At 51.7% G+C, this 19,348-nt stretch overlaps 2 protein-coding genes across 6 annotated transcripts in view; one reads left to right on the top strand and one right to left on the bottom strand.

The window, feature by feature from the left end:
- The window catches only part of NES (nestin), a 61,954-nt gene that overhangs the window by 39,064 nt on the left and 3,542 nt on the right, over positions 1-19,348 (bottom strand). The gene's annotated exons all lie outside the window — the stretch shown is intronic.
- Positions 2,904-19,348, top strand: part of BCAN (brevican) — a 54,103-nt gene continuing 37,658 nt past the window's right edge. The window contains exons 1-2 of one of the 5 annotated variants that reach the window (XM_043501905.1): positions 2,904-2,962; positions 3,457-3,597. The gene's annotated coding sequence lies outside the window, so the exon portion shown is untranslated. Of the gene's footprint in view, positions 2,996-3,181; positions 3,598-18,733; positions 18,866-19,348 lie in introns of those variants that run through there. The other 4 variants (XM_043501904.1, XM_038383132.2, XM_043501903.1 and 1 more) reach the window with 4 other exon arrangements.

Here is a 19,348-nt window from a genome sequence, read left to right on the forward strand (position 1 = left end):
TTTCCATTTTATAGACAGGCAAACTGAGGCCCAAAGGGGTGAAGGACTTGCCCGAGGTCACCAAATCTGTCAGTGCTGATAATAGAATCCAGATCTCCCGAGTCCCAGTGCAGTGTTCTACCCACTAGGCCACACTGCCTCCTGATATCATTGCCTCCCCTGGGATGGGCATTAGGGCATTCTCTTGACCCTGTTAGTGGAACCCAGTGTTTTTATTGGTGAAGCAGATTTTTCTTTCTTGTTTAGTTTTTACTCTGCAGGGAAAACTCCATCTCCCCTCTCTTATAGCAGGAAAGCCCAGGCTTCCCTATTGGACTGGAGTCTCTCTTCTCCTGGCCGTTTGCATGCAGACTCAGTGCAGATGGCTTTTTCACAGTTGCAGGAGCGTCGATAGACAGCTCTGCTCACTCTGGAGGGTAATGTTGATTCATGCCCTACGTGTTCTGATTGGACTCCGGCAAATCACAGGTGCTCCATCAAGTCAAGCGATGGCTGCTCAATGTCCCATCCCGTCTGCTACCCTTCTTACAACAAGGTCACCTCTCTCCAGGCTCTGTACGCTTCTATCTAGCCGAAGCGTGGTCGGGTGGCTGGCTTGTGGGCTCAGACCTCGGTTCCATTCCCTGCTCCCTAACAGACTTCCTTGGTGACATCAGGCAAGTCACTTAGTCTCTTTGCCTCAGTTTCCCCACCTGTAAAATGGTGATGATAGCACTGTGCTACCTTTCAGGGACAGACATCAATCCAAGGTACTGATATGGCCTGCACAGAGGTCACTCACCCAGCACTGAAATGCTGCCACTCTGGGGCAGGATGCAACAGCTATTTGACAGTGCACAGAGATCATTCACCCAGCACCAAAATGCCACCACCTCTGGGGTGGAACCTGGCAGCTGTTTCACAGTTTTCAGACAACACCGTTAACTAGATCTTAATTCTTAGAGTGATAAATGATTCATTCCATTCAAGTGCTGCTGCTCTCTGTAAATTCAATGGAGCCATTATCCAACAGGCTCCTCTCCTGCTGCCCTCTGGTAAGGGACGTCTGAGAGAGATCTAGCTGTAAAATACGAAGTTCTATACTGGATCCTACTTGCAGGATATAAGACCTTTCAGAGTAACTTTTATCCTCCAAAGAGAGCCCAAGGCCTTCACAAACTAAGTGCAAATTTATGCCTTTAGTTACTTCCAGGGAATCCAATTCATTTCCAAAGACAGTGTGGTCCAATGACTAGGACACTAAATCACGACAGCTCGGTTCTGTTCCTGGCTCTGCCACTGACCTGCAGGTGTATGTACAGACCGTTTGCATGCAGGGTCTTGATCCCAGCTGGGGCCTGTATGTGCTACCATAATCATAAAAGAAAAAGCTTTTGTATAACCAATGGCAGAATTTGGCTCTATCATTGCTGACATGCAGCCAGCTCTGGGGTGGAAGGCTGCAGCCAGTTGGCATGGAGCACCAACATTGCGGGTTAGGAGAGATTCCTGCCAAGGATAATGAAGGCAAAACTCCACTCTTAGGAGAAACGCCCTGAGATACTTAATGCCCATGTAGGGCAGACAGATAGGAGCTTGATTTTTAAAATGCTCATTCAGTGAGTGTCCAGCAAACTGCAAACAATTTGCCTGAAATAGATTGATTACTCTGCCTTGCCAGGATTTGAACCTGTGTCTACAGAGTCTTTGCTCATCTGCACAACCAAACCACACAGATTCTAATGGAGTAACTCCTGATTTACCCACTGGAGTCAGTTCAGAATCAGGCCCCACTCAATTGAGCAGCTAAACTGACAACATAGTGCCAATACTTAGCCTCTGAGTTGCCTTACCCAGGATTTCCAAGCACTTAAACATGACCCCTTTGTGATTTGATTCGGTCCTTATCCTCCTCCTCCTTTTCCAGATGGGTAAACTGAGGCATGGAGGGTTCCACTCAAGGCCTGGAAGGAAGTGGGTTCTCATGGGTGAAAAGCTACTTAGTCTTTTCTGACAGGTTTCAGAGTAACAGCCATGTTAGTCTTTTCTGCAACTGAAGACATCCAGGTGGCCTCATGGAACATACTGCACTTGGGAATAGTCCGGCTGACAGATGTTGTTCCATTGTACTTCCCTGTCGGGCTCTCTGTGCCCATCTGTTGTCTCATATGCTTCGGGCACATCTACATTTAAGCTGGCAGCTGCGATTCCCAGCTCGTGTGGACGTACCTGCGCTAGCTCTGCTTGCATATCCGCAGCAGGATGGGCGGCTGCTCAGACTAGCTGCCCCAAAGACAATCCTGCCTGACCCAATGGCCCACTGGCCTAAGCCTCCATGGAGACATATGGACAGATACGTTTATCGGCGCTGGGAATTACACCTCCCAGCTCAAATGCAGATGTGCTTTTAGACTGGAAGCTCTTTGGGGCAGGGACCGTCTTTCTGTTCTGTTTCTGTATAGCACCGAGCGCCCTGGGGTCCTGGGCCATGACTGGGACTCCCAGGCGAGATGGTTACAAGGATAACAGAGTGAACAGGATTTCATTCCCCACCCTGCGCCGCTGATGCCAGGTGCCCCTCGGAGCTGCCACCCGCTATTAAAGAAGCGGCGTTCAGGAAAAAAAAACATCCCAGGTTCTCGATTATCACTAACTTTGCTGGTGTGAACTGCTGAGCCATGTGGGTCCCAGGATATTGGAGAGACGAGACGGGTGAGGTCATATCTTTTATTGGACCAACTTCTGTTGGGGAGAGAGAGGAGCTTTCCAACCACTTGGCTCCATCCGGCCTCCCCCAACGCTCACAAAGACTCCGGGTAGTTTACATTACAAAGCAGCCCCCTCTGTCCAGCCCCTTGTGCCTTCCGCCAAAGGCTAGAAATAACTCAGTCCAGGGTCCAAACTGCCTCCCCCCCCCCGCAAATAGGGACAGGGCAAGGCTGGTTTGTGCATTTCTGTTTGCAATCTGAAATGATGCACAAAGGTATCAACTAACAGTCATGCCGCTAGACGGCAGGTAGCCGCGTGTGTCTATTTAAACCCGTGTGTGTGCAATGAGGAGCTGATCAGAATAAGGGGACTAGACGGGGGGGGCACCCTGCATTTCTCCAAGCACTGCGCTTTGGATTGCAACTCAGGGACATCAGCAAGTTTTGGTGCATTGGTTTAAAAATCTGCCCTGCTTCAATTTCCCCCCTTCTCCTTGGGATATTCTGCTGGGTTTTGCCAGTTGCAAAGGGGGGGGGGGGAGTGGGGAATTTTGCCAGCACGGCGTTGAATTAGAAATACATTTGTCAAGCTGTGTAATTTCTTGGCACTCTTTTTTTAAGGGGGGGAAGAATAAAAGGAGGAGGGGGGGAAGGTTTTGTGTGTGTGTCTGTGCATCAGGGAGCTCGTTTCAAACTGGGTCCTGCCTTGCCTGCTGTCTGCGCTCCCGGCTGTGTGTGTTATCTGTGCTCTCTTTTGGAATAACTGCAGTTCACCTCTGCATTGGCCCACTGCAAGATCCAGCCCAGCTCCGGAGGAAAAGTTCCCACTCTCCAGCCCCCTTCGCAAGATCAGCATCCGCACGCCTCGCGTGAATTTCCACCCCTGCAGCCGGCTGCCTTCTCAGGAGAGGTTAGTGAATGACTTTGATTTCGCGGCTTCCTCCTTGCTGCGCTGGGATCAAGGTTGGGCTCTTTGGTTTCTTCGGGATTCTTTTGGGGCCGGGTCGTGAATCCTTTCCTAGCAGCGCGGAGCAGCAAGCTACTCCCAGGAGCGTTCCCCTTGATGTAATGGGGCGACGGGGCTCACCCTTGTTAATAAAGGACTCACCCTTTGGCCCTTGGGTTTGTTTTTCCAAGTGCAAAGAGATTTATTGACGGGTTTCAGAGTAGCAGCCGTGTTAGTCTGTATCCGCAAAAAGAACAGGAGGACTTGTGGCACCTTAGAGACTAACACCTTTATTTGAGGATAAGCATGCATCCGATGAAGTGAGCTGTAGCTTGCAAAAGCTTATGCTCATATAAATGTGTTAGTCTCTAAGGTGCCACAAGTCCTCCTGTTCTTTTTGCGAATAGATTTATTGTTCAGTCTCTCTATTCTTTTGAAGGACAGAAAGTCAGCGGAAAGCTCAGACTGGCAATGAGATCTCAGCCTATTGCAGAGTGTGACAGACATAGCCATTTTCCAGTGCAAACAATTTTGGGGTGTGTGTGTGTGTTGCAATTGGTGCACAACAGGACATGCTGTGAATAAGCCATTTGCAACACTCAGCTGTGTGCAGCAGGCAGGGAATCAGGGGGGGACGCTCCTCACTTCAGCCGGGGCCCCTCATGTGGCTACCTAGGGGACTTGTCCTTGGATCTGCGATGGTCCAGGGTTTCTCTCTACACACCGAACAATTGTATTTGTGGGCGAGCAAGCCTTTTAATAGGTTGCCTCCTCCTTTGTGTTGCATGTGCAAACTCTCTCGTCCTCTCACTCCTTCACGGCTCCAGCTCTGGAAACGCGTGGGGGAGTTTTAATGATTTTTATTTCCTTTTTTTTTTTTTAAAAGTGGCATGTCAGAGAGAATTTACCATGGGCCCAAGTGCCATCCTGCATTAACAGCCCTGGAGCCTGGCACTTGCCGTTTGTACATAGAAGTCAGGCACAGTCTAGGCACTGGCAGGGCAAGCCTGTGTTAAACTTCTGCGAATGCACCTTTGAGCTCTGCCCCGGCCAGACTGTCTATAATGGAGCAGGTTCAATGTAACTCGCTCTGTGGGCTTTCTGCTGAGATTGCCAATAATTGGCAGGGGGGGAAGGGGGGGTTGTGCTAAGGTGGCTTTCCTGTAAGAAGGATGGGCTAGCAGCTCCTTCACGGGGCTGGGATCCAGGAAACCTGGGTTCTTGCTATGAGTGACCTTGGATAATCCACTCCATCCACCTTGTGCCTCAGTTCCCCCCCATATAAAATGGGGCTGCCCTATTCCACAGGGGTGCAGTGAGGCTAAATGCACCCATGCCTGAGAGGTGATCATCTGCTGTGGTGAAGAGGGCAGCTCAGCACCTGGAGAGCTTGCTTGGGATCAGCTCACAGGTGCTGGGTTTGATGCAGAGGTTCTTCAGCCTGCATTATGCAGCAGGTCAGGTGGAAGGAGCCTAGCGGCCTGGAAATCGACAAGACACTCTTTGCAGCCCCTCTGCGGCAGGAGCCTAGCGTGTTTCCTGGAGGAAGGATTTGCAGGAAAATGCTTGGGGGGGGGGAACCTTATTCAGGTTCATCTGTTTGCAAACCAAAACCCAGCGTTGCAGAGTCCCTAGTGGGTTCCACAGAGAAGCATGGAAGGCCCGCCATATCCAACCCCATGTTCCTTGTCTGTTGCAATGACCCCCCAGAAACTCCACCTGCTAGCTCAGGACTAACCTGCCCCATGCCGGGCAATGGCACGTTTATTTTCTGCGATACAACAAGCTGGAACCAGCCCGCAAATATGCCCCATGCCCTGCGGGCGCCATCGCACAGCCCCTGTGGAGCTAATGGACCCGACCCCAGGGTGGATTTGATTTAAATCAAATTGATTTAAATCGTGATTTAAATCACTAGTCAAGAAGACTCAATTTAATCATGATTTCTACATAAAAGTGCATTCTGGAATATGCTGCTCAAACAGTTTCACTTTTGTTTCTACTGCCTGTTCCTCCCGTGTCACATTTATCTCCAGACTACTTCTCCTTGTCCAGATCTATTCCGCCCCCAACAATCTTCTATTCACTGAACTTTCTGAAACTGCACTTTTAGAGAGGGGTAAGGGATTGACTCTGTGTACACAAATTTGCAGAGGGACAATAGGGTTGAGGTCTGTTATTTCTCACCTCTCTATATTATTTATTGATTTTAAAACATTTTTGCTGTTAACGAGCGTGTTATCTCTGAAGACACAAATCCACAGGTTGAGAACCGCAAAACGAAGCATCTCTAATGGTATCTTCTAGACTGAGCACTGAGTCCCATTGGGCAGATGAAAAGATTAACCTAAATAATCTATACAGAAGCCCCTGGAACCCCATAAGATTGGGTCCCTAATCCATGAACTATTGCAACTCCTTTACAAAACTTTTCTTAAACATTACATGAATATATTGTCTCATCTGATAGAATTAGAATTTATAATCCTTATTTCATGAGGAGGTATCTTTGAGCTACAATGTATCTTAATTAAAACTATCTTTAGGTAGGGTTTTTCCTCAAAAATCTGATTTAAATAAAAAAATCTGATTTTTTAAATTTTTTTTTAAATAATTGATTTTTATCCACCCTGCCCAACCCTCAGCCTGTTGAAATCAATGGCAGCTTTGTCGAGGAGCATGGCAGAATCAGGCCTCTCTGCTCCAATGCCTCAGTATTAGGATGGAGTTCCTGACGGCACGTCTCCACTTAAACGCTGCCCCGCTTCAGTGTAGACGCTCACGCTTCCGACGTCAATGAAGCGGTTCTCCTGTCAGATTACACAATCCACCTCCCCAAGAGGCCACAGCCAGGGGGATAGAAGAATTCCTCTGTCCACCTAGCACTGTCTACACCAGGGGTGTATGCTGATGGACGTCCCCAGTGGAGACCAGCCCTCAGTTTCCAGGCTGGTGAGGGAATTAAGACCCTTAATTGCATTTTTTGTTTGTTGGTTTCAGTTAATTGATGGCTGTTTATCTTGCTGCAAAAGTTTCCACCCTAAACCGGCAGTTCAGAGGCACTGCAGAATACTTGCTGTTACTTTAGCGTTATTATGAAAGGGCTAGAAGGTCTAACCTAGATCAGTGGCCAAGTGTGCTAGACACACCAGCCCAAACCCTCAAGGGTATTTAGGCACCTAACTCACACTGGAGTGAAGGGCCTAAATACATGAAGTTCTGGGCTACAGTGCTTAAAGTGGGAGGAGTAATTTAAAGTGGAAGGAGGGGGTCAGTCCCCCACCCCATCAAAATCTAAACACTGAGCTGGGCTGTGTAATTTAAGCTCCCTTTCTAAAGCTTTGTTAGTCTCTAAGGTGCCACAAGTACTCCTTTTCTTTTTTCTAAAGCTGCCGCTCCCAGTTTAGGATCAAATCCCTCATTTTGTTCAGATCACTTTAAGCACAGCAGCCCCACAGTAAGAGACAGCCCCGGTCCTGCATCGCTGACAGTCTAAATAGATGAGGGGAAACTGAGGCACACAGAGATGTGACTTGCCCCAGGTCAGCTGCAAAGCCGGGACTAGGACCCAGGTATCCCAACTCCTTTCCCAATGACATAGCCACAAACCACCCCTGCCTGGCCTGGTGCAAGGAGATTTTGTTAAGATGGAGGAAACTCAGCCCTTCGGGGGGGGGGGGCCCAAGGGAGAGCCAGTTTGGAGCAGAACTTTCCCCACAGTGTTGAGTGGTCCCGGGATCTGGGTTTTGGGTCCCTTTACCGTGCCTATCACAGTAGTATCTGAGCACCTTCCAGCATTAAGTGACAGCGATCCCATGGGGTTGGTTTCCTCTCCCAGCCACTTGCCTAGGGGGTTTAGAAGCTTGCAGAGTCAGCACAACCCTAGATCTTTGATCCTCCACAACACCTCCCGCTGTAAGGACAAGGGGGAAAGGCAGGTTTTGAGCCAAGATCTGAACGGAGGTGGCAAGGCTGAGAAATAGAGGGACACCGGGATGCAGTGGAGAAGGCTCTTGCACCTACAATGTGCAAGGGGAGGAGGCGGCCGGGGCTAGGCAATGGGCACGAAATACGCTGGTGCTGTTAAGGGAAGCTAGAGACCAGGGCTGCTCTTGAAAGCTCTGTGCCCAGATGCTGGTTTTGGCCACAGTTTCCTTCTTCTCCAACATCTCAATACTCCAGCGCTTTGAAACCTGCCAAGAAACCCTAAGCAAAAAATCCGAACCTGTCACTTTCCTTCTTGTTGTCAGAGGGCTCCCCGAATCTTTATGCAAGCAGCAGGAAGGGTGGGAAACACTCATTTCACTACCCAAACTAGATGTTTATTTATGGCTGTTTCGTTCTTCAGAAGCGCTCCGGAGGCTTAGAAGTGACTTCACCTTGCTGTCCGCTTCTTAGTGGAATCATGAAGGCAGGTGGCATGGGCTAGACGTTGCCTCCCAGGACTGGGAGGCAGGATGCCAGGATTCTCTTTCCACTGAACGTGGTCCAGTGGTTAGACTGGGGCAGGCTGGCCATCAGGACTCCTGGGTTCTATTCCCAGGGAATGTGATCTAGGGGGTTAGAGCAGGAGAAACTGATAGTCAGGACTCCTAGGTGCTCTTCCCAGCTCTGGGAGGAGAATGTTGTCTAGTGGTTAGAGCAGACTGGGAATCAGGATTCTATCCTTCCACTGCCACTGTGTGAGCATAGGCAACTCACTCTCCCCCCACCCCCCAAAACCACTCTGTGCCTCGGTTTCCCCCACGGTCAAATGAGAATTTGTAAAGTGCTTTGAGATGAGTAAAAGCAAGAAGAGAGGAATATAGTTTAAGTGCTCTCCTGAACTGCTTGGTTGATAACAAGTACCACACACTGCAGGGGGTAAGCTGCACTTTTTCGTTCCCAAAAGAGACAGGCAGGGGAAGCACTTTAATATGTTTTTAAACATGAGCCCAGATATCTGGCCAAATTCCAGTCTGGGTAATTATGTTCTGCCTGCTTAAATGTCGCCAGGGGCTTTAATGGGATGTGGTTTCCTTCTTCACTTCCTACCTTGGTGCTGTTATATGAGGCCACAGTGACCCATCCCAGAAGTGGCTGCATTTCAGCAATCTTGCATATTGCTCTGCTCAGCACCCAGACGCTTGTGAGACCCAATGGTGATGACCGTTGTGCCTCAAGCTTCCTGTGTTACTGCTGGTCTGATGCATTCCCTGCTTTTATCCCAGCATGCCCCAAGCCCCCTTCTCCTGAAAACATATATGAGAAGAGCTCTGCCCTGCACCATGTGCTCCCTCGTCTTATGGAGTTAATACAACAAACTCCTGTTGCACTCTGCCAGAGGTTAGCACAGGGGTCTTGGACTCCTGGGTTCTATTCCTGGTCTGGTCACTCTGTGACCATGGGTGAGTCACAGTCCCTTCCCGTGCCTCAGTTTCCCCATCTGCAAAATGGAGCTAATACTCCTTCAACTCCCCGGGGGGCTCTGGGGATGTCCTCGCAAGTCCTTGGAAGATGCTAAGTGCATATTAATGGACTGATTTGGGAGATTGGTTTAGTAGTCATTTCTCCCTGGCAGGAAGAAGACCCATGAGTGGGTAGTGCTCCGGAGCTCTTGGATAGGGAAACCAGGGCTAGTGGGTTTTTCAAAATGGACCTAGCTCTTGAACTAAAGCAGGGATCTCAAACTCAAATCACCACGAGGGCCACATAAGGACTAGTACATTGGCCCGAGGGCTGCATTACTGAAACCTTTTCATACAAAGATAGAAACCCCACCCCACCCCCCGTCTCTTCCCACCCCTTCCCCACCCCCATTCCAACCCCTTCCCCAAAGTCCCCACCCCAAATCCACCACCTCTCTGCCCCTGTTCCAACCCGTTCTCCAAATCCCTGCCCTGGCCCCGCCTCTTCTCCGCCTCCTCCCCTGAGCATGCCATGTCCCCACTCCTTCCCCTCCCTCCTGGAAAGTCCTAAGCGCTGCCAAACAGTCGTTTGGCGGTGGAAAGCGCTAGGAGGTAGGCGGAGGAGCGGGGAAGCGGTGCTTTGGGGAGGAGGAAGTTGGGGGGGAGCTTGGCTGCCGGTGGAGTCAGCGCCTATGGCAGGCCGCAGGAAATAACCGCGTGTTTGAGACCCCTGAACTAAAGGATCAATGCAAACAGAAAAAGAAAAGAAAAATCGCTCAAAGATTTCTGGAACGAGGTCTAACACACTGGCTGGGGGTGTAGAAGCCTGGCATAGTAGGGAACCTGTACAGTAATAATCATCATCCCTAGCTCTTCTAGAGCATTTCTCACTAATAGATCTCAAAGCACTTTACAAAGGAGGTCTGTACCATTATCCCCAGTGTACAGACAGGGAAACTGAGGCACAGGGGCCATGACGTGACTTCCCTGAGGTCACCCAGCAGGCCAGTGGCAGAACCCGGATTAGAATCCAGGTCTCCTGCTGTACCCACTAGGCAAGATGATATAAGAGAGCAGGATCTTATCCTCTGTGTACAGTACACCTGTGTATATGTCTGTATACGTGTGTGTATCTGTGTCCATATGTATCTACGTGTGCACTTGTATGTCCGTAGGTATATACATGTGTGTGTATGTGCTTGGTTGTGTGTTTATATGCATATGTAAGTATTTGTACGTGTGTGTGCATACTTAAGTATGTGGGTGTGTGCATATAGCTGAACAGGGTACGTGTGGGGCCATGCTCGTGTTTGTACAGGACTGTGTGCATCAGTGTGTACATGCATGTGAGGGGGATTTTCCCACGCTGCTGTTAGAAGCCACCTTCCTGCAGATTGCGTTCTGACCTCCCCACCTTCGTTGGCTCTCCGCACAGCCCTCTACCATGCGGACTCTCTGCCCTTCACCCAGCCCCAAGGCTCCAGCCGTGCTGACTCAGCATGGTGAGAGCCAGGTGAGGGGGAAGGTGAGCCCAGGATGCTGACAGCAGCCTGCCCTCTCTAGAAAATGGCCCCTTTTCAGGCCGGAGATCTCACAAATTCCCTGGAAATCTGGACTCTATTAGGATCTGCAATACGATAGCACCAAGGGACCCCCAACTCAGATCGGGACTCCCTTGTACCAGGAGCTGTACATGAGCACAAGACAGCTGCTGCCCTGAAGGGCTTTCAAGCTAAAGAAGACAGACAAAGGATAGAAGGGGAAACTGAGGCAGAGAAGGAATGGAACTTGCAGGTCAGTGGCAGAGCTGGGAATAGAGCCCAGGTGCAGTCATGTCCACACTACAGCCCCTTTATGCTGCCAGGTGTAAGGAAGCCTTTGTGTAAATGAAAACCAGACCCAAAATGCCCCCATGCTCACTAGTTGAGAATTACATCTGGCTGGATTCCCATTCATGCTGAATACCTACAGTTCCCGTTGACTTTCATCTGGATAGTGAGTGTGCAGCACACTCAAAAAGTGTGTGCCACGTCCTCTCCTCACTCTGTGGCTTGGCCACCCGGAGGATAACAGCCTACTGTTGCTACCAGCAAATGGAGTTCATCCTTTAGCTCACGTGATTGAGATCTGCTCTGTGAGGGTGAAAGTCGTGAGTTCAGTCCCTGCTAGCGATGCAGGTGGGAGCTGTGACAGGTGGCTGATGTAGGTCCCTGACTATGGATTAGGTGGAACTGTAGCCTAAGCAACATGCTCCAGATCAAGATAGCCCAGGGACAGAATCCAGGGGGCTGATCCTCAGTTACACACAAGACCCCTTTGTGTTGCTTTGGCAAGGGGGGCAAAGTGCCATCCTAAGAACCCCACTTGTGCAAGGGGCCTCCATGGCCAGTGGGGAGCTGGCCTACAAGCCCTGCTTCCAATGGCCTATAGAGGGATTGGATTGGCAACTTGGCCAGAGCACACTGCACTATGACTATTCTCTGTTTCCTGGGGGGCAAGGCAAGCAAAGTGCAAGTTACAGCAGCCTCTGGGCTGCTCTAGCTGACACCAGGGTCCAGGCAGAGCCCTGAAGAGCTCCAGCATACAGGGACAAAAGCCACCTTTATGCCCCATCCTTCTTCTCTGAACAGACTAACTGACAATGAGGCCACTGCTCTCTGACTGGGAGGTAGCATGATCTACTGGGAAGATCATGGGACTGAAAGTCAGGAGACCTGGGTCTGTTCTCAGCTCTGCCCCGACTTGCTACATGACCCTGGGCAAATTCGTTCCCTTCTACCTGCCTCAGTATCCGTCCCACCCTATGTCTATGTAGGCATCAAGCTTTTGGGGCCAGGAACTGGCTCTATATATATACAGCGCCTAGCACCTGTCCTGGCTCGTGCTTCTAGGCGCTATTACAGTAGTAACATCGCCTGGGTGCTGACCACCACTACCTGCCTGACTCCATTTCAGAATAGAAAACTCATCTCAGTGCGCTCAGCTGAGCGGCCGCTCCCTGCACCCTCCTTCGATTTATTCCTCTTCCACAAACTCCCCGCTGGCTCCAGCTCATTGCGCCCGAACTATCAGCCCTGCTCTGATCCATTGTTCTCGCAGACCCTGGGCGGAGCAGCCTGTTCCTCGAGCGAGGAGCCCGACTCCGTGGGCACGACCGGGGGACAAACGTGAGGTGGGGGTGGGGGTAGGGGCTCTTGGAGGCCACGTGCCTTTGTGAGCACAACATCTTGCCATGGCCAAGCCATTTGCTGTCTCTGCAGATCTGGATCTCAGCTGCTTCCCCCACGATCTCAACCAGAGCGGCAGCTGCTGGCCTTCAAAGCGCGGGACCTGAGCCAGCCGGATCGGAGCCATTAGCCCTGGGAGCGTCATTCTCATCTGCTGAATGCAATTAGAGGGGAAGGAAGAAATATGTGCGGGACAGGAGGGGGTGGGTGTGACAACCACTTCCCACCAGATCCCCCCTTGCCCCGTCTGGAACAGAGAGCTCCATTCTCCTTCCCTGGGGGGTAACCCACCAGGCCCTAAGTCACTGGCTCCAGAAGAAACCCTCCCCTCCTCCCATTTCCGCTCTTTTAGGCTGCTGCCAAGTTTTTCTTGCCGACACGACGGCTCCCAAGTGCTGCCATCACAATGCGCCCCCTTTTCTGCATCTCCAGCAGGGGATGCCCCCCTGGCCCCCACCTCCGTCCCCTTCCCACTGCACTGACAGCAGAGCCAGCTCTGCTTCAAGAGAAGAACTGAGGAGTCCTCGCTGCACTGGCGAGACAGTATGGCCGAGTGGCTAGCGCACAAGATAGGGACACAGAAGACCTGGGTTCTCTCACTAGCTCTTCCTGCTCCTATTCTGTGCCTCAGTTTCCCCCTTTGTCAGATGGCAAGAATGAAACTGACCTCCTTTGGCAAGTATCAGAGTAGCAGCCGAGTTAGTCTGTATTCGCAAAAAGAAAAGGAGTACTTTGTTGGTCTCTAAGGTGCCACAATTACTCCTTTTCTTTTTGGCAAGTATGTTTAGGCTGTGCCTGAAAAGCACTCGCTAAGAACCAGGTATTATTATTGTTCAGTGGGCCACAGAGAATGGACCCAGCCCCCAGCTAACAGGATGCCTTTATGGTCCCTCCTTCATGGTAGGAACGGAAGGCATCTTCCACTACTGGCATCAGCCTCTCTGCAAGTATGTCTACGCTGCAGCTGGACGCGAGTCTCCCACCCCAGGGGATGAGCGCGTGGGCCTGAGCACACCCCTAGCCTCTGCCGGTGCTGCGACGTGCACATAGTTCTTTCCAGCGTGTGCCCTGCTAACAACCGTCCATCTACCCGGCCCGGGCGGCTTGCTGCCAGCCGTCAAGGGGAGCAGGTGGAAAATTCTCCAGCTGGACCAGGCGCCGCTGGAAAAGGCTCTTTCTTCTAAATTGATGCTTTCTGGGGGAAACAGGCTGATTGTGACAATTTTTTCCCCCCAAAACAAAATTTAAATACGAAAGCATCTTGATGAGGCCAGAATGGAACTGTTCCTGTCGGGAGGACTTGGTTTTAAAAATGGTATTTTATTGTCTATTCTGGTGAGAGGCGCAAGGCCAGGGAGTCATCCCTTGCGGGTGGCTTCGTATAAAAAAAGAGCCCCCCCCTTTGCATGGGGTAGTTGGAATTTTAATGTGGCAGGTAGAGAGAAGGGGGGAGACGTGCTTGGAAAATACCATGAGAGCTCTCAGTGGGCTGCGTGGAAATTACGGGCTGGGCTGTTGCAAAGCAGAGAGCCGCTTTTCCTTTACAAGAGCATTCTGAACAGCCGTCCTTGGAAAGCATGTTGGGGCAAGGGTATGCACGTGGGATTGCATGCGTGTGAGTGAGTGTGTGTGTGTGTGTGTGTGTGTGTGTGTGTGTGTGGCGAGTGTGTGAGCATTGGTGGTGTGCAGGAAAGCAGCTGCATGTGTTTATATGAGGGGAAAAGCATGGGGGAGATTAGCCATGTGCCAGTGCGTGCAGGGAGCATGCCAGTGTGCGAGCGTGGGGAGTGTGTGCGTGTGCACGGTTTTGCACATGCACGTGCATATGGGGGGGCTGTGCACGCCGGTGCAGATGTGTGCAAACACAGGCGTGCCTGGCAATGCACATCAAAAGCGGGACTTTACAGGAAGGATTTCTTCTCTTCCCTTGCTTCTGGGACAGGTGCCAGGGCCGAGGATGTGCTGCTGCTGACTCATCCTGCAGCCAAGTCTCAAAAAGCCACTTCTCTGTGCATCTCCTTTGCCTCCTGCCGGCTGACAATGCACCTTGTGATTGGGGATGACGAATCATCACATGACGGGGCGGGGGGGGGGGGGGAGAAGGCCTTGAATGGGAATCAGAGCAGGTGACCCTCCAACAAGGAGACAAGCTGCTGGGTCGGGGGAGCCGGTGGGGGGGCAGGCTGAGCAAATGCGGATCTCAGAGGAGATGGCAAAGCTGAGGACAAGCCAAGCAGCCGCCAGACTTCTCTGCTTCTGGTCAAGGGCCCTGGCATTTCATCACGGCCTCGGCTACAAGCGTCGGGGGGGGGGGGGGGTGGGCGGGCGAGGAGGGGGTCTTGGGAACGGGATACAGCTGCTCCAGCCAGCTCCCTCAAACTTCCCCACGCTGCTGCTAATACAGCCAGCCCGGAGCACTGCTCCTGGCTCTGGGGGTTCCCAGGAGCCCCACCATCACCGCCTGGGGATGGGAGAGGTGGGCCCCCAAGGCTGAAACTCTGGGTCCAGTCCTCCAGTGGCAGGGGGGTGCACAAGCATCCATCTAGGATATTTATTGGGTCCCCCGTTCCCCTAGTGTCCCAGCACCTCAAAAGCTTATTGTTACAATCAGAGACTCACAGCATTAGAAAGGACCGCAAGGGTCATCTAGGCCAGTGGTTCTCAGCCAGGGGCCCAGGGCCCCCTGCGGGGCCACGAGCAGGTTTCAGGGGGCCGCCAAGCATGGCCGGCGTTAGACTCGTTGGGGCCCAGGGCAGAAAGCCGAAGCCCCACTGCATGGGGTTGAAGCCCGGGGCCATGAGCCCCGCCACCCGGGCCTGAAGCTGAAGCCTGAGGAATGTAGCTTCGTGGTTCCCCCTGTGGCTTGGGGCCCTGGGCAATTGCCCTGCTTCCTCCCCCCACTCCCCCAAATGCCGGCCCTAGCTTTTATATGCAGAAAACCAGGTGTGGCACTGCTGGGCTGTGGCGTTTTTATAGCATGTTGCGTGAGGGCCAGGGCCCGTGAAAGGAATAGGCTGCGAGCCCCTGATCTGATCTAACCCCCTGCCACGATGCAGGATTCGTTGCGTCTAAATAGTCTCTCGCAACAGCCACTGGGACGCAGGGGAAGAGCATCCTCCCCCTTGGACAGAGGGGGAACTGAGCCCCAACCAAATTAAATGTACTGCCTGGGGAGCAGGTGGTGTCGCTTTACATCAGTGGTTCTCAACCTGTTTATCATCATGGGCCGCATACGCGGCTCGCAATGTGTTATGTGGGCCGCAGGTTGAGAACCACAGCGTCCCCCCTTAAAACTGCCCACAGTCCCCTATGCCCAGCGCCCCCTCCCAGAGCGGGGCCAGAGCGGAGCCCAGGGCGCGGGGCCGGGCCGCTGCCGGCAGCCAGATCCCACCGTGCAGGGCTGGGCCGCCAGAACCCCCGGCGCTGGGCCAGGTGCAGAAGGGGGGCCAGGAGCGGAGCCCCACCTAAAACCTGGGGGTGCTGCAGCACCCCGGCAAACCCCTGGGTCCCAGCACCCCCTCACTGCCCACAGCGCCCCCTGCAAACCTATCCACAGACCCACTCTCCTGCCCCCAGCTGGCAGGAGCGCTGGTGCAGGCTGCAAGACGCTGTCTCCCCCTCAGCCAGCCCCGCCCCCTGCCAGACCAAAGCGGCAAATTTTGAATTTTTTTAGGCACACAGCTGGGCCGCGGGTTGAGAACTGCTGCTTTAAATAGTTCCCAAGCCCTCTAGTAGTGCTCCTGGTGGCGCGCGGTTTGCCAAGCGGCCACACCGCTCTGGGATTTGCCATGGGGAGGATGGTCTAGGGTTGCCGACAGCCCCTTATTACAAGAGATGCCCCTTTTTCCCCTCCATCTCCCTAAAACAAGATCATGAATTGCTGAGTGCTGCCAAAAGCAGCAAGAAATGCCCCTGGTAAACGTAGAGGAGTGCTGCTTAGTATTATTCTTAATCAGAATATCAGGAAGAGGGGTAGGGCCGGGGTGCTAAGAAAACAGTCCCTTATTTTTGAAATACAATGCTGGCAACTGTAGATAACCCGCCTATGTGGAGAGCCGCCTGGCCAACGCTAAATGTCCAAGAAGCATGAGCCAGGCCTCCGCAATCTGGAGGTTAGGCATTTAAAAAAAAATCCTTATGATTTTGAAGCTGATTTGGGGATGTCTTTCGTTTGCTTTCTGGTCCATTGGGCGCACGGGGGTCACGCGTTTCAAGGTTCTCTTTGCAAAGATGACCCCTAGACTCTTATTACAAAACACCCAGCTGAGATTCTCCCACCGTCACGTTCTGCCAGGAGCTGGGGCTTTAAGGAAAACACTGATTCTAGTGAGACTCAGAATGGGCGGTGCCAACGAGAAGCAAAAGACACAACACTAATTTGGCCCAGGGCGTTGCCACCTACTTGAGATGGGGAAGGGGCCAAATCTCTTTTGGTCCTGACGTGAGGGTGGTTGGCGGGGAGAGTGGGAAAAAACAAAAAACAAACCCCTCAACTCAGCACCAGTGCTTTTTGTCACTCCTTTTCTTGGGTTGAAGCAGTCTTGAGAGCAAACCACTCAAGCTGCGATGGCGCCCTGGGAACGGAAAAAAAAAAAATCATCCAACAAAGGCTTTCTAGTTTCACAGGCTAAAGGCAAACCAGCCCTGGTGGGACTGGCCTGATCCCACGAGCTACCGGCTGCTGGGGTTGAATCCCAGCCCTGGCTGCAAAGCGATGGGCTTTGTATTTTCTATTCCCTCTCTCTCCAGAGCTGTGATCTTGAATTCCAATTGATCCGGAGAGAACAACAAAAGCCCCAACTTGGCTCTAGCGTGGTTAAGTTTGGAAAGGAACAGGAAAGCTGGGGATGGGCGCATGATGTTCAGAGATCTCTCCGAGCACATAAGAAATCTGGCTTATTCTCTGTCTGCGTCCAACTGACTCTGCGTAACAAGAGCCACACAGTGTATGGCCCAGTCTCCATCTGGGAAACCCAACCCTTAAAGGCAGTCTCCAGCATCATCTGTTTGTGTGTGCGTACGATGAAATCGACATCTACCGGCATTTGCCTATAAAAATCTAACCCTTCCAACCTAATTCAAATGATGAAACCGCTTTGAACTACAGCCATCTGCCCTTGTTCCACCAAACAGCCCTGTGAGGTAGGGCAATTCTGTTATTCCTGTTGTACAGCATGCCTCAGTTTCCTCGGGGAGACTAAGTTATGTACCCAAGGTCATGGAAAGAGTCCATGGCACAGCAAGGAATGGACTCCAAGGCTCCCAGGCCCCAGGCTAGCGCTCTAACCGCTGCACCAGACTCCCTCTCCCTGCTGACTGCAGAGAGAGATGCAGCGAGACTGACACTGTCGGTCAGCAGAGAGGGGAAAAATCACATGGCAGAGCCAGCGTCAGCCCTTGGAAAACTTCTTAGAGATTAATTCATTGGGAGCAGTGGGGGAGATGGGGAAGTCTCTTTGTGCCAAGCAGCACTGAGAAATGGCTGGGGATATAATAAGCTCTTTGGTCAGCGCTCGGCATTCACAGCCTGTGAGCAGCGAACCTCCAGCGTGAGCAGAATTTCAAATGAAGGCCATCTTGGGCCTCCCCCATGATCTTTGTACACCACTGTGAAATCCATTTGCAGCTTCTCTAACTAATCAATGACCTCTCCGCCCCCAACCCCACCCCGGTGGTTAAAGCAGACTGTCTGGGGCAAACAGGATCTTGCAAAACACACATTATTAACACCCATCTCAGGTTCGTAACCACGATGCCACCCAGAATGACGCCCAGCTGAAATCCAGCCACCCTGGTCTCACTATATTAAGGGTTTTCTTCAGTGTCCCATGAAGCCGGGAGCTTTCAGGTTGTCGCCAAAGGCAAGGCATCCTGGGGTAGGTTTCAGAGTGGTAGCCGTGTTAGTCTGTATCAGCAAAAACAACGAGGAGTCCTTGTGGCATTTTAGCTTGGGCCAGAACCAAACCCCTGGATCCAAATGCTCTCCCCCCCGCCACGCCCACCAGCTTTGGAACAGTTTCAGAAATTGGCAATGCCAATGCCAGTTTTACGGCCGCATCGCCAGATTTATGTGGGGATAAGTCAGCGGAGAATTGCTCCCTTCAGATTTGGATCATGCCTACAGACCCAGATTCTCATTTACCCTATGGACCTTTGAACTCTAATGGATGTCCTCTTAAGGCCCCTCTACTCTGCCAGAGTTGGGTAAAGAGGTTCTTAGTGCAAATTAGATCCCATTTATTTCCCTACAGGACCCTTGCTTCATTCAGTGTACAGGAAGGCGGGTGCTCTAGGAATGAATGGGGGCTGTGTAGCAAAGAAGGCTGTTTGTAACTACAGCCCTGAGCAATGAATTTCTTAGCCTCTCTGAAACTCTTTAGTTAGACATGGAAGGAAGGTAACTTAAGTGAACAGCCTCAGTTCTGCAGAACAATCTCACACAAGCAGAGAGAGAGAAAAACCTGGCCAACCCTGTGTTTCTTTCAGGGGTGACATTTCTCCCCACCACGGCTGATTTGCAGAGACACTGCAGTTACCCCTCGGCAGCTATCGCACCGTGCGAAAAAATAGAGAGACTGATTGTGACTCCTCTCTGGGACCGCTGGGCGTGGTTAATTGGTATGATGGGATGAAGTTACTGCCATGGGGAGCAAAGAGGGAGGGGTGTTTGGATATGCGAATGAGGGGTAGAAATCTCTCTCTTGGCATCTCTTTCCAGCCATAAGATCTATCAGTGAGGGCAGGGGAAGTGTCAATATGGGATCTAACTAGCCATCTTTCTCTCTCTCTCCTCCCCTCCATCTGTCTCTACCTAGCCAGCTCGATTTTCCTACGCTGGTCTCTGTCCATATATAGATCCTTATCTCTAGATCTATTTAACCTCTCCTCCATCTATCCATTTCTTTCTCTGTCCTTGCGGCTGGTATTGTCTCTCTTGCTCATTGCATCCACAATTTCTCTCTCTCCCTTTTATCCTGAGCCTCTAGCACTAAACACCCGTCATGGGGTTAATGCAAATCTTTTCAGGTCCACTGGGGTTTTTCGAATGGGGGAGTGGAAGGGTTCGGTTTTCTTTAACCCTACTGCACAGCTTTACTGTAT

Source organism: Dermochelys coriacea, chromosome 24, assembly GCF_009764565.3.
Source record: "Dermochelys coriacea isolate rDerCor1 chromosome 24, rDerCor1.pri.v4, whole genome shotgun sequence".
Classification (NCBI taxonomy): Eukaryota; Metazoa; Chordata; order Testudines; family Dermochelyidae; genus Dermochelys; species Dermochelys coriacea.